Genomic DNA, 15,644 nt, shown 5'->3' on the forward strand with positions numbered 1-15,644 from the left:
AAGCAACCTTATTGATAAGAATGTGGTAATTGCAGGGGACTTTAACACCCCACTTACAGAAATGGATAGATCATCTAGACACACAGTCAATAAAGAAACAAGGGCCCTGAATGAGACATTGGATCAGATGGACTTGACAGATATATTTAGAACTCTGCATCCCAAAGCAACAGAATATACTTTCTTCTCGAGTGCACATGGAACATTCTCCAAGATAGATCATATACTGGGTCACAAAACAGCCCTTCATAAGTTTACAAGAATTGAAATTATACCATGCATACTTTCAGACCACAATGCTATGAAGCTTGAAATCAACCACAGGAAAAAGTCTGGAAAACCTCCAAAAGCGTGGAGATTAAAGAACACCCTACTAACAAATGAGTGGGTCAACCAGGCAATTAGAGAAGAAATCAAAAAATATATGGAAACAAACGAAAATGAAAATACAACAATCCAAACGCTTTGGGACGCAGCGAAGGCACTCATGAGAGGAAAATACATTGCAATCCAGGCCTATCTCAAGAAACAAGAAAAATCCCAAATACAAAATCTAACAGCACACCTAAAGGAAATAGAAGCAGAACAGCAAAGGCAGCCTAAACCCAGCAGAAGAAGAGAAATAATAAAGATCAGAGCAGAAATAAACAATATAGAATCTAAAAAAACTGTAGAGCAGATCAACGAAACCAAGAGTTGGTTTTTTGAAAAAATAAACAAAATTGACAAACCGCTAGCCAGGCTTCTCAAAAAGAAAAGAGAGATGACCCAAATAGATAAAATCATGAATGAAAATGGAATTATTACAACCAATCCCTCAGAGATACAAACAATTATCAGGGAATACTATGAAAAATTATATGCCAACAAATTGGACAACCTGGAAGAAATGGACACATTCCTGAACACCCACACTCTTCCAAAACTCAACCAGGAGGAAATAGAAAGCTTGAACAGACCCATAACCAGCGAAGAAATTGAATCGGTTATCAAAAATCTCCCAACAAATAAGAGTCCAGGACCAGATGGCTTCCCAGGGGAGTTCTACCAGACATTTAAAGCAGAGATAATACCTATCCTTCTCAAGCTATTCCAAGAAATAGAAAGGGAAGGAAAACTTCCAGACTCATTCTATGAAGCCAGTATTACTTTGATTCTTAAACCAGACAGAGACCCAGTAAAAAAAGAGAACTACAGGCCAATATCCCTGATGAATATGGATGCAAAAATTCTCAATAAGATACTAGCAAATCGAATTCAACAGCATATAAAAAGAATTATTCACCATGATCAAGTGGGATTCATTCCTGGGATGCAGGGCTGGTTCAACAGTCACAAATCAATCAACGTGATACATCACATTAACAAAAAAAAAGAGAAGAACCATATGATCCTGTCAATCGATGCAGAAAAGGCCTTTGACAAAATCCAGCACCCTTTCTTAATAAAAACCCTTGAGAAAGTCGGGATAGAAGGAACATACTTAAAGATCATAAAAGCCATTTATGAAAAGCCCACAGCTAACATCATCCTCAACGGGGAAAAACTGAGAGCTTTTTCCCTGAGATCAGGAACACGACAGGGATGCCCACTCTCACCGCTGTTGTTTAACATAGTGCTGGAAGTTCTAGCATCAGCAATCAGACAACAAAAGGAAATCAAAGGCATCAAAATTGGCAAAGATGAAGTCAAGCTTTCGCTTTTTGCAGATGACATGATATTATACATGGAAAATCCGATAGACTCCACCAAAAGTCTGCTAGAACTGATACAGGAATTCAGCAAAGTTGCAGGATACAAAATCAATGTCCAGAAATCAGTTGCATTCTTATACACTAACAATGAAGCAACAGAAAGACAAATAAAGAAAATGATCCCATTCACAATTGCACCAAGAAGCATAAAATACCTAGGAATAAATCTAACCAAAGATGTAAAGGATCTGTATGCTGAAAACTATAGAAAGCTTATGAAGGTAATTGAAGAAGACTTAAAGAAATGGAAAGACATTCCCTGCTCATGGATTGGAAAAATAAATCTTGTCAAAATGTCAATACTACCCAAAGCTATCTACACATTCAATGCAATCCCAATCAAAATTGCACCAGCATTCTTCTCGAAATTAGAACAAGCAATCCTAAAATTCATATGGAACCACAAAAGGCCCCGAATAGCCAAAGGAATTTTGAAGAAGAAGACCAAAGCAGGAGGCATCACAATCCCAGACTTCAGCCTCTACTACAAAGCTGTCATCATCAAGACAGCATGGTATTGGCACAAAAACAGACACACAGACCAATGGAATAGAATAGAAACCCCAGAACTAGACCCACAAACGTATGGCCAACTCATCTTTGACAAAGCAGGAAAGAACATCCAATGGAAAAAAGACAGCCTCTTTAACAAATGGTGCTGGGAGAACTGGACAGCAACATGCAGAAGGTTGAAACTAGACCACTTTCTCACACCATTTACAAAAATAAACTCAAAATGGATAAAGGACCTAAATGTGAGACAGGAAACCATCAAAACCTTAGAGGAGAAAGCAGGAAAAGACCTCTCTGACCTCAGCCGTAGCAATCTCTTACTCGACACATCCCCAAAGGCAAGGGAATTAAAAGCAAAAGTGAATTACTGGGACCTTATGAAGATAAAAAGCTTCTGCACAGCAAAGGAAACAACCAACAAAACTAAAAGGCAACCAACGGAATGGGAAAAGATATTTGCAAATGACATATCGGACAAAGGGCTAGTATCTAAAATCTATAAAGAGCTCACCAAACTCCACACCCGAAAAACAAATAACCCAGTGAAGAAATGGGCAGAAAACATGAATAGACACTTCTCTAAAGAAGACATCCAGATGGCCAACAGGCACATGAAAAGATGTTCAGCGTCGCTCCTTATCAGGGAAATACAAATCAAAACCACACTCAGGTATCACCTCACGCCAGTCAGAGTGGCCAAAATGAACAAATCAGGAGACTATAGATGCTGGAGAGGATGTGGAGAAACGGGAACCCTCTTGCACTGTTGGTGGGAATGCAAATTGGTGCAGCCGCTCTGGAAAGCAGTGTGGAGGTTCCTCAGAAAATTAAAAATAGACCTACCCTATGACCCAGCAATAGCACTGCTAGGAATTTATCCAAGGGATACAGGAGTACTGATGCATAGGGGCACTTGTACCCCAATGTTCATAGCAGCACTGTCAACAATAGCCAAATTATGGAAAGAGCCTAAATGTCCATCAACTGATGAATGGATAAAGAAATTGTGGTATATATACACAATGGAGTACTATGTGGCAATGAGAAAAAATGAAATATGGCCCTTTGTAGCAACGTGGATGGAACTGGAGAGTGTAATGCTAAGTGAAATAAGCCATACAGAGAAAGACAGATACCATATGGTTTCACTCTTATGTGGATCCTGAGAAACTTAACAGGAACCCATGGGGGAGGGGAAGGAAAAAAAAAAAAAAAGAGGTTAGAGTGGGAGAGAGCCAAAGCATAAGAGACTGTTAAAAACTGAGAACAAACTGAGGGTTGATGGGGGGTGGGAGGGAGGGGAGGGTGGGTGATGGGTATTGAGGAGGGCACCTTTTGGGATGAGCACTGGGTGTTGTATGGAAACCAATTTGTCAATAAATTTCATAAAAAAAAAAAAAAATGAAAGCAAAAGTCTCTGACCCAACTAGAAGCATCAACAGCATGAAGAAGCTAAGGCAAAGCCAGACATGTGTTGCTCTCCATTGGATACCCTTTCTCACTTGGTGAAACCCATCTTCCCAGCTTTCCTGCCTTCTTTTCTAAACTTTAACACTTACAGAAACAGCAGCTGTTGATTTAGATGCCTCTCTTGCAAAAGGCTGTCATGTTAATTTGGTCTGTATTATCTCCGCTCAATTCACGTTCCCCACCCTCTAGCTGCACGCCCATGGAGCTACATCCCTCCGTCCTCTTGACTTCTTCTTGGCCTCTTTCAACAAAGGATTTCTACAGAAATGACTACATCTACATGGCCTTTGAGGGATTTCCTTTATTTCTTATGAATTAAGGAAATAGATTTCTTAAACTATAAAATACATTTTTTATCCTTCCCTTTTAAATAATAATGAAAACTTCCCAAGAAACTTAACATTGCCACCAGAGTTAATCACAAGTAGAGGTAAAGAAATGTTTTAATGTGTCCTTGTTTCTCCTACCCACTTCTTTGCCTCTGTTCCCATTTCTCTTAACTGGTGGCAAGTTAGGAAACTTAATTTTGTCCTAAAAAAGCTAAACAGCCACATTGGAGTATCCGGGGTGTCACTTTAGGCCAGATACAGAGAATTAAAACACCACATATATTTTATAATTGAACCCCAGTCAGCATTATTTTTCTACAATCCCTTCTCAATTCAGTCCCAGCTTGCATCACCATAACAACTTATATCCCATAATAAACAGAAAAATCATTAGATGAATGACAGCGAGAGACGCTAGCTTACTATTTGTTTTTTGGGATTTTTTTTTCTGGGTGAGGAGTGGGGATATCAGTAAAATATACTATCTCATTTCATGACATACATGCTAACTCATTTAGGCTCAGAAATTTCAGAGCTATTTAACCACTCCCAACTTCAGTCACTGACATGACCCTTGATGTGTGTGCCTCTTCCAATCATCCAGATCATAGAAGGGGTAAAGTTTTCTTGTTTTATTTTTATTTTATTTTATTTTATTTTATTTTATTTTATTTTATTTCATTTTAGAAAGAGAGCGAGTGGGGAAGAGGAGTAGTGGGAGAGAGAGACTATTAGGTGGGCTCCACGGTCAGCTTGGGGATCTATTCCACGAACTGAGATCATGACCTGAGCCAAAATCAAGAGTCAGACCCTCAACTGATTGAGCCACCCAGGAACTCCAAGTTTTCTTGTTTTAATCAGCACAGCCTTGGATAGGACAACCTGCAAAACAAAAGAGCCACAATGAGAGACAAAAGAGAGTTTGTTTGGAATCAAAGAATTGCAATTCAGGGATCACAAATTGGGGTAAATATCCAAATAATACTCTTTCTCCCTCTGCCCCTCCCCTGCTCACATACTTGTTCTCTTTCTCTTTCTCTCTCTCAAAATAAATAAATTTAAAAAAAATAAAGTTCCTGCTTATAGGGTGAAAACAAGGTTTTTATGAGGAAAATAAAGGGGGCAATTACATGAGTTGAGAGAAATTAATAGTTTTTCTATGGGTGTTAATAAATTTTCTCTGGGTGTTAACAAGCTAAGCAACCCTAGGTAGCTAACAGCTGATTTTATCTTCAGAAAGTCCATAACTATCAGTCTTGTGATTAAAATGTATTTGCCTCCTGACTTCTCAAATTTCTGTTTAGAACAGTCACTATTTTGGGGCGCCTGGGTGACTCAGTCAGTTAAGAATCTGACTTTGGCTCAGGTCATTATCTCATGGTTCGTGGGTTCGAGCTCTACATCAGGCTCTGTGCTGATAGCTCAGAGCCTGGAGCAGACTTCAGATTCTGTCTCTACCTCTCCCTGTCTCTGCCCCTCCCCCACTTGTGCTCTGTCTCTCTCAAAAATAAATAAATATTAAAAAAAATTTTTTACAACAGTCACTGTGTTGCACAGTGCAAAAATTTCAACCCAGTTCAAACAAAAGTAAGTAGGCTGGTTTCTCTACTATGGCCACTCAGACTCCATTTTAAAATGGCTCTAGTCATGTCAGGTTTTCACATGTGTTCTGACACCAGTCTGAACATTTTTCTGTGTTCTACTCCACTGAATTCTAATGATATGTTTACTTAATTACCTCTCCTCCTAGACTGAAATAGCCAGGAGAGCGGGAGCCATATCTTCTTTTTCACTTGAGTTTCTATGCCTAGAACAGAGAAGGTGCTCAATAAATATTGCCTGGAATAGAGGCATTATTGGATTTAAAAATCATGGGTTCCAAGAAGATCAGCAGTAACTTAAAAATAACTGAACTGGCCACTTGTTTATGGAAATTAGGCATAAATTACCAGTGCATTGACTACCTGGCCCAAGCCATTCAAGGTCATAGTGGAACAACCATAGTCATTTTCCCCTAAACTTTGTTATTATAAAAAAGTTTCATACATGAAGAAAAGTTACCCAAACAGTAGTATAATGAACATCTTTACACATACAAGCTAAGTAACAAAATGTTGACAGTCGTTAATGTCTAGCCATATTTGGCTTATATCTATAAAATTCTAGATATTTTTTAAAATAGCTATCATGTTTCATAAAAAGAAAGTCTTCATAGAACATCTAAAGCAAAGCTATTAAAAGATCATTCTATTGGGGCACCTGGGTGGCTCAGTGGATTAAGCATCTGACTCTTAATTTCGGCTCAAGTAATGATCTCAGGATTGGTGAGTTTCAGCCAGCATCTGGCTCTGTGTTGACTGCCGGGAGCCTGCTTGGGATTTTCTTTCTCCCTCTCTCTCTGCCCCTCCCCCACCCTCTCTCTGTCTCTCTCTCTCTCTCTCTCTCTCCCTCTCCCTCAAAATAAATTAAAAAACATTAAAAATTTTTCTTTAAAAGATCATTCTATTGCCTACGAAATGAAATCCGGATCCCTGATACAGGTTTTCAAGGCCTTTTGTGATCTGGATCTTACTAACTTTCCTTTTTGGATTTATCTGTTCCTGCCCTTTCACTGTATACTCTTCTCTAGCCAGGCTGAACTGCTTTAAATTCTAGAACCCACATCCAGTTTTCTCCTTCCTCTGGATCTTTGTACATGCTGTTCACTTTACTTGGTACATTTTACCTCCACCTGCCTTCATCTAGATTATTTGTACTTTGCATTTGAATGTAAGTATCTTCCCCTTCTGCCAGGTATTCCTGACAAGTCCAGTGCTTAGAAGCTTCCACCATTGTTCCCCTGGTCCTCCTATCAGAGTTCTTAAAACGTGGAGTGCCATAATTAAAAAAAAAAAAAAAAAGTGGTTTCTGCCACCCTTTCCTGGCATGCAGTTCTTAAAACCCTTGGAATCTCCAAATTGATAAGTACCAGTCTGTATGCTAATGAGGCTGGGGTCTAGGGGCTCCAGAATAAGGCTTGTTGCTAGGTGAATGAATCCCAGGTTTAGAGGGTTGGAGTTTTCAGCTCCATCCCTGACTTCTGGGGTGGGGAAAGGAGCTAGAGGTTGAATCAGTCACTAATGGCCAGTGATTTAATTAATCGTGTTTACATAATGAAGCCTCTGTTAAAAAAAAAAAAAAAAACTAACTGAAAGTGTTCAGAATGCTTCTGGAATTGTAAACAGGTGGAGATGTTAGACAGGTGGTGTGCCTGGAGAGGGCATAATGGAAGCTCCTCACTCACCCCTTCCCACATACCTTGCCCTATGCATCTTTTTCATCTGGTTATTCCTGAGTTGTATGCTTTTATTAATTAAAACAAAAAACAAAAAAACAAAACAAAAACCTGGTAATCTAGTAAGTAATCTGTTTGCCAAGTTCTATGAGCTATTCTAGCAAATTATCAAACCTAAGGAGGGGTTGTGGGAACCCTCAATATATAATCAGTCGATCAGAAGTACAGGTGACAAACGGGATTTGTAACTGGTATTTGAGGGGAAAGGGGGGAAGTCTTGTGAAGCTGAGTCCTTAACCTATGGGATATGAGCCTAACTGCAGCTAAGGTGGCATCAGAATTGAATTAAATTGTAGGATACCGAATCAGGGCCTACTGACAATGGGAAAATACCTTGGTGTGGCAAATCCATACATCCGGTATCAAAGGTGTTGAAAGAAGCAGAGGAAAAACAGGAGTTTTCCATTAATTGGTGAGTAGAAGGAGCAGAGGAGTCTTTTCCTTCACCTGGCCTATGTCTTTGTCCCCTAGACCTGACTTAGATAATAAGGACTGTGTGTCATTGATCTCTGCATCTTCCGTACCTAGACATGTCTTTCTACATAGTAAGTGTTCAGTGAATATTTGTTTTAAGAATAAATTCATGAAGAAGCGCTAGACTAGACATTATAGAACTCGAGCAACCTTATGTCGTTGGCAAAACTTTCCCTCTTTTGGCCTTAGTTTCCCCATTTGTGCTCAGTGATCTGTAATGTTCCTTCCAGACCTCAGACATCATCATTGCATAGTGTAGAAGGGAGAAGCCTCTACAGCTACCAAATGCCAAACAGTTCCTATGGCAACCGCAGCTTCCATTAGCCCAGATCTGCAGAATTTCTACCTGAATGCCTTAGACACTAGGAGATTTCAGAGGTCCTCCCTTCTTCCAGAGGCCACCCAGAGGCAGATTATATGATCTGTCTTCACCTCTTAGCTGACCCTTCCATCTGGGGTCTGTTTCTGAGGCCCCCAGAGATTTAGCAGATAGGTGCTATAGAAGCAGCATGCCTGCAGGAAGCTTTTCCCCTCTCTGTGCCCACCACTGCTGAATATTCAGGTTAGTTCCTGCTGAATGCGAGACAGAGTCCTAATAAAAGCTGACTCAAAGGGGGGGAACCAGGAAATCACATTAAGTATAACATATGGCATTTGTAGAGAGCTTTCCACTTACACCAGCTCAGCTGAGTCTCATGTCAACCAGGGAAAGCTATTGTTGTTATCCCTATTTCACAAATGAGGAAATCGAAGCTTAGCTCAGAGAATTAAAAGGATTTCCTAAGGTCACAAAGTTAGACTGAGGAAAGAATGATTTAAAGACAAGTCTGATTTGAAAGCCTGTGTTCTTTTGTGTTGTTATTGGTGTTCTTTTTGTTTTTTGCATTGTCAGCACAGAGCCCAATATGGGGCCTGAACCCACAAAGCATAAGACCTGAGTCTAAATCAAGAACCCGATACTTAACCAACTGAGCCACCAGGTGCCCCTGTGTTCTTAACCACTGGCAGTTACTGCCTCACAGTCAAGCAGGTACCAGTGAGACCTTAGCACTATATGCTTGCAAAAAATGGGATTCCTGGAACTGGCGAGATATCAGGGCCTCACCAGCAGTCCAAGCTCCCAACTATAAAAGAGACTTTAAGGCTGTCTGGAGCTCGTTCAATGTCCAATTGACTAGATAAGGCAGAACCTTGAATATACCAGACCCTGGAAGAATGCAAGGTTACAGGATTGTGAGGACAACCACAGCTTCCCAACGCCCTAGGTGTCACCTTTACTTCATTTAATTCTCTCAAAAAAAATCTATGAGTGGCAGGTTATTGTGCCCATTTTACAGATAGAGACAGTAAAGCTCAAAAAGTGACTTGTCCAAAGCTAAATAACAAGGAAGTCACCTAAAGAGCTTATTCTAGGGGCGCCTGGGTGGCTCATTTGGTTAAGCATCTGACTGTTGATTTCAGTTCCTGTCATGATCTCAAGGTTGTGAGATCAAGAACAAGCCCTACATCAGGTTCCATACCTGGCTGGCAGCCTGCTTAAGATTTTCTCTCTCCTTCTCTCTCTGCCCCTCACCATGCATATGCACCATGCATGTGCAAGAAAGAAAGGAAGAAAGAAAGTGTATCCTAGATCTTCTGATTAGAATCCCAGTGTCCAAAGCACTAGAATTTTAATCATTCTGTTAGAAGGTGGAGAAGAGTCAGTAAAGTATCCTCCAAACTGAGAAGTCACTTTAAGACTGAAAAATGAAGCAAATGACTCCATACCAGGAGTCATTTTATTCAGGGTTACTTACTGACATTAGGGGATGGAGCAGGTGACATCCAGGTGCTATGCAGCTATTCTCCACAAAGCCCAGACCTTAATCTACAGCTTTTATAGAGCGAGGGATATTGTAGTGAGGTTAAACAGTAGTCACATAAAGTGGTGCCGTCTGTGTGCCAAAGAGAAGACCAGAACAAGCCTTCCTGCATTCCCATCAGGGCATACTAACCTCCAAGGGGCTTGGAACATGTAGCCCTGACGGAGGTCTTTACACAGACCTGGACAAGATAGAGGGCCAAAGATGCAGCCAGTGCTGGTAATGCTCCTATACATCCCTAATCACAGAAGGCATCATCAGCCTAGAGGATAATGATAACGGCCACCATTTATTGAGAACTATGTGTCCCAAAGGCTAGAAAGTTAATGGACTCATCTAATGTTAAATATTCTCTCCCATTCTCACAACAATCCCAGGGGGTAGATATGACTGTCCCACTTTATAGACTGGGAAACTGAGGATAGGTGAAGTATAATATTGTGATTTGTAATAAGAAATATTTATTTAGTCTTTATTTCTGGCACAAACCTCCTAAAGCCCTTGGAATCTCCTAAGCAATGAAAACAATAAAGATGTCTTTCATTACATTGATGAGATGAGTTTTGGGACCATGTCTAAGGATGGAGGCTGGTTGTCAGGAGGGATTAGGAAGTTGGAACTTTCAGTCCCACCATTTGACCTCTGGGGAAGGAAAAGAGGCTTGAGATTGAGTTCAGTCACCAATGACCACTGATTTAATCAATCACGTTTATGCCTTCTAAGAAAACAAAATACAGGGTTCAGAGAGCTTCCACGTTGGTAAACGTGTGGAGATTTGTGGGAGAATGGTGCCCCTGAAGAGGGCATCGTTGTTCTGCACCCTTCCCCCATACATTGCCCTATGCATCTTTTCCATTTGGCTTTTGATTTGTATCCTTTAATACCTCTTGTAATAAATCAATGGTGAGTAAACACATTTCCTGGGTTCCATGAGCCACTCTAGCAAATTAATCCAACACAAAGAGGGGAATATGGAAACTTGTGATTTATAGCCAGTTGGTCAGAAGTACAGGTAACAACCTGGGTTTGTGACTGACATCTGAAGTAGAGGGTGGTTTGTGGGACTGAGCCCTTAACCTGTGGAATCTGATGTTATCTCCAGCAAATTAGTATCAGAATTGAGTGGAATTATGGAACACCCAGCAGGTGTTGAAGAAATTACTTGGTGTGAGAAACGCACGTGAGCACACACACACAAATGGGTGCTCAGAACTTTCTATGAAAGAACTTACCTAAGATCACATAGAATGTAACTGGTAGCAGGTGATTTTCAACTCAGTCTCCTCCAGATGGAACCCAGACTTGTAAGGAACTGGCAAAAATTTACTTTCTGTCCACCTTGCTCACACTGATAGATTCCTCAGTTTAGCAAGCTCTGTCTGTATCAGTGTCTTCGCTGCATGTGACCCAAAATAATAATAGCTTAATGATTGGATATTAGTTTTCTTTCACACAAGAAAGTCCCAGAGATTGGCAGCCCAGGGATGGCATGGCAACTTCAAAATGATCAGGAACCCATGCCCCAACCAGTACACTCCTCTGCCATTCTTAGGATGTATTCCTCACCCTTAGAGTCCAAGGGGTTGTCCGAATTCCAGCCACCGTGCTCAAATTCCAAACAATAAGATAAAGGAAGGGATGGACAATAGTGTACTGCCTTCCATTAACAAACTCTCTGGAATTACTATATAACATATGCATTCACTTATCCCTGGCCAAACTTAGTCATACCTAGCTTCCACACTTATCTGCTAGGGAGGCTGGCAACCATATCATTCAACAGGGCATTCTGTTACTAAGGAGGAAGGGAAATGTGGAAACTAACAGTGCTAGTCAGACCATCCTACAAAACTCAACACTAGTTTCATCTCTTCCTTGAAGCTCTTCTGACCACTGAAGCGTAATGTGATTTCACCCTTCTCTGAACCCTTATCACACTTACCGATATGGTTTTTAGCATGCACTGTATTAGCTTCTGTATTATTTATGTGCCAGCTATCATGCTAGATAGGAAAGGTAGAAGGATGATAGCAGGATAGACATATCTGGGTCATGAAAATGGATATAGGTATGGATATGAATAATCTAGATGTAGCTATAAATAAAGATATAAATACAAACTTTCAATGGGTAGTGGAGTGGTTTAGAAAAAGCATGGACTTTGGAGTCAATTAGATCCAAGTTCAAGTCCTATTTTTACCTGTAATTTTAGTGCAAATTTGTACATTAATTAACATAAGCCTTGATTTTGTAATCTATAAAATGAAGGACATAATTACACCTACCTCATAAAATTGTGATGGTTTCATAAGATAATGCATGTAAAGGACTTAACACTATGCCAGGAGCATAGTAAGTGCTCATTAAATATTAGCCACTTTTCTTCTCTTTCATTCCTCACAATGGCCCTATGAGATTGATCATCCTTACTTATAAAAGAGGAAAATGAGGCTCAGAAAGTTAAAGATCTTGCCTAGTAACAATGCTAGTGGGGGTACTTCTGAAACATAAACTCAAATCTGATTTCAAATCCTGAGCTCTTAGTTCATGACCCCTGTCTCCTGCCTCTTTTCACCCCTGGCATGTCTAATACACAATAGGCTTTCTGGTATTGTCTGCTGTAACAAATTCAAATAAATCAGCTCTCAGTCTTTCTGTTCAAAGGCCTTCTAGGTTATTAGCTCCACTGCACAGTGAAATACAGGGAAAAGCATTTTTAATTTTCAGGATAGGGATCATTTCCATCTGAAATCCATATAGGGTGGAAAATCAGATTAGAAAGATTTTATTTAGAAAGAAATTAGCTCAAGGCAGCCTTTTTGACTAGCAGAGGAATAATGAGGAAAAGCAGATGCATCTACGTAAAACATCAAGCTGCTCTCCCTTGGAGATGAAATTTTGCATTCCAAGCTGCATACTTCATCTGCTCCAGGTACAAAACCATTTGAGTGTCTTTCTCACTACGAATCAAGATATTTTCATAAGCAATAACTCAATTTTGAGACATAATTGCCCTTGGGAAGGGAAGATTCAGCACACCCACATTCAAATTTCTAAAACTTAAGAGGTAAGCTCAGTCCGTTGTAACTGAAAACCGAAGCGGGAGGGCGCTCCTGCTGAGCTCTGATGGGCTGGGGTGCAGACTAGATTCCCTTTACAGTCCTCTAAGTGCAGTACTTCATGTGAAGAGGCACAGATTCCATATCAAAACTCTGGATCTCTAGTTCCAGACACTGCTATGTAACAAGCCACTTTCCCTCTTTGCATTTCAATTGTAGCTCAATAAAATGAGAAATTTGGGCTCTCTGACCATTTAGGTCTCTTCTAGCCAAAAGCATATTTTATAAACCTGGGATTAATTCTGGGCATTTACAGAGGATTAAGTAAGGCACATTAAATGTCCCAGGTCAGTTATTAATTTGTTTTCTCTGCTGAATTTGTTTTTTCTAAGATACCATTTTTCCTTCATATTTTTTCATCTTTGAGGGAGTGATCTTACTCAAGATTCACACTCTATATAAGATATTACATATTGTTGATGTTTTTATGAATTGTTTTTAATCTAACATCTCTATAGCATTTTACACTCTCCAGAGCAATTCCACTGTCATTATCTCTCTCAGTTTTCACCATTAGCCCCTGAGACTAGAACAATATTATGGATACAGTGGGGGAAAGCATGAATTTGAGAATCAAGGAGCCTGAGGACAAATTCTAGCTCAACCCTTTATAAGTCAGGAAAACCTTTCCAAACCTTCCAGTTTCCATATCTGCAAAACTGGGAAGATGGTAACAATAAAATGAGGTTTTTGTGTGTAAAACACCTAGCGGCCTAATAGCTGGTTTTTACCTTTATCTTGGGAGGTCACTAAAAGGCCAGAGAGTTAGGAGACTCTTCTAAGGTTAAGAGCTGCTCAGGGCAACATCAAACAAGAGGGCGGTGAGGGACTGACCAAATTTGAGATACCTACAAAAAGTGTACTTTGGTTTTCTCATATATTTGTTTGAAAGATAAGGAATGCATAAGTGAAGAGGGACTGAGGAAAGTGTCCATCTACACTGGGGAGCTCAAGAATTCTGGAACATCTGGTCAACCCAGTCATTCATCCTTGCATCCAAGGAACATTGAGGATATACTATTTACAAAAAGACCTGCCAGACCTCTGGAGGGGAAGAAAAAAAATGAAAACACTTGGGGGTTAGAATGAGGCCTAAGGCACAGGTTTCTTTTCTCTATACCTTATTGAGGTAATGGAGTCTACAGGGCTGGTGGTGAGCTCTGAAAGGGTTCCTAAATCACTGGTTAATCCAGCACTACACTGGGTACTGGAGACATCCATACTTGTCCCCTTCAAGTTGTTTGTGGTCTAGAGAAGACACAACAATGGTCCCAGGAAAGATATGAGTACTCAGAGATGTCATGGAAGGGAAGGTGCTTCTGTGTGGGAAGATCACAAAGGCTTCTCAGAGAAGGTGATATTAGAGCTGAATCTTGAAGGTAAGTCTTCAGAGGAGTTTATCAGACTGACAAGAGGAAGAAATCATTCCAGGCAGAGGTGAGACAGAGCCTAGAGCATTTTGGAAACCACAGTTAGTTAGGGATTTATAGGGAAGTAGAAGAGATAAGACCAGAGATAGGTGGTCAGGAGGAGATCCTAAAGGCTTTGGATGAAATTGGAAAAGACTTAACCCTATAGGCAGTGAGAAGCCAGTGCAGGTAAGTGAGGAAGTAATCCATCCACTTGCTCTCTGGTAGATCCTACTGACACTCAGAGATGGACCTCAGTGGGAGAGAGAGAAGATAAAAACGAATCATACGCAAACTTGTGGACATTTCTAGTCACCTGAAAGGAACAAAACTTTGGTTATTTTTCTTTAAAATTTAGAGGGAAACTAATCACTTTTCCAAAAGCTTCCTCTTTCCAGGCAGCTGTGTTTTAGTAGGCTAGACTTGAACCTAGTTTAAATATTGGCTTTCTCACTTTCTATATATGTGGAAGTGGACAGATTTCTGAAACTCCCTACCTCAATTCCATCATCTGTATAATGACAATTTTCCTAACTTGTGGAGTTATTGTGTGATTAGGATAATGTATATAAAAGATTGCATGTTCAAAAGTTACCTTGAAGGGTGCCTGTATGGCTCAGTCAGTTGAGCAACCTATTCTTAATTTTGGCTTGGGTCATGATCTCACAGTCATGAGACTGACCCCCAAATCAGGTTCTCGGCTGGACATGGAGTCTGCTTAAGATCCTCCCCGCCCTTCCCCCACTGACTCATGCATGCTCTCACTCGCGCTCGCTCTCTCTCTCTCTCTCTCTCTCTCTCTCAAAAACAAAAGTTACCTTGATAAATGATATCTATGTTATTCTACTGTTTTCATTTTAATTTGCCAGAGTCAGCACCCCAAGTACATTTAAATATGACTTAATTTAGGGTGTTCAACATATAAAAATTCAATTTACCCAGGGTGTTCCAGAAACACATTTATTCTTTAAAAGGAATTGTGCCACCGTCTTCTTTGTAGCTCTCTATCTGTCCCTGAAGGTCAGATTCTTAAAATGTTGGGTGGGAGTTGGAGAAGAGGGAAGATACGCAGGAAACTGTTAAATCATTAAATTAGACGTTTCATTTGAATCATATGGCGACACCTAACCTTTCTCAATTTTCTTTTGATTTTTCTCTTTATAGCTCTAGTCACCTCAGACAAACCAATTAAACTTCATAAACCCTTGAAGGATTATGTGTTCCCAGCTCAGCCTCACTTAGAATTTCAAATGAGACGCCATCTTCGCAGAGAATACTCAATTGTTCCTTTATCAACTTCTGTGATTTCTCAATGTCAGTCATTCAGGCATCCTTTATTAGGTGATTTCTATTCCTGGTGGGGAATATAAAGAGGACAAA

The sequence above is a fragment of the Lynx canadensis genome, chromosome D1 (genome assembly GCF_007474595.2).
Source record: "Lynx canadensis isolate LIC74 chromosome D1, mLynCan4.pri.v2, whole genome shotgun sequence".
In the NCBI taxonomy this organism is placed as follows: domain Eukaryota; kingdom Metazoa; phylum Chordata; class Mammalia; order Carnivora; family Felidae; genus Lynx; species Lynx canadensis.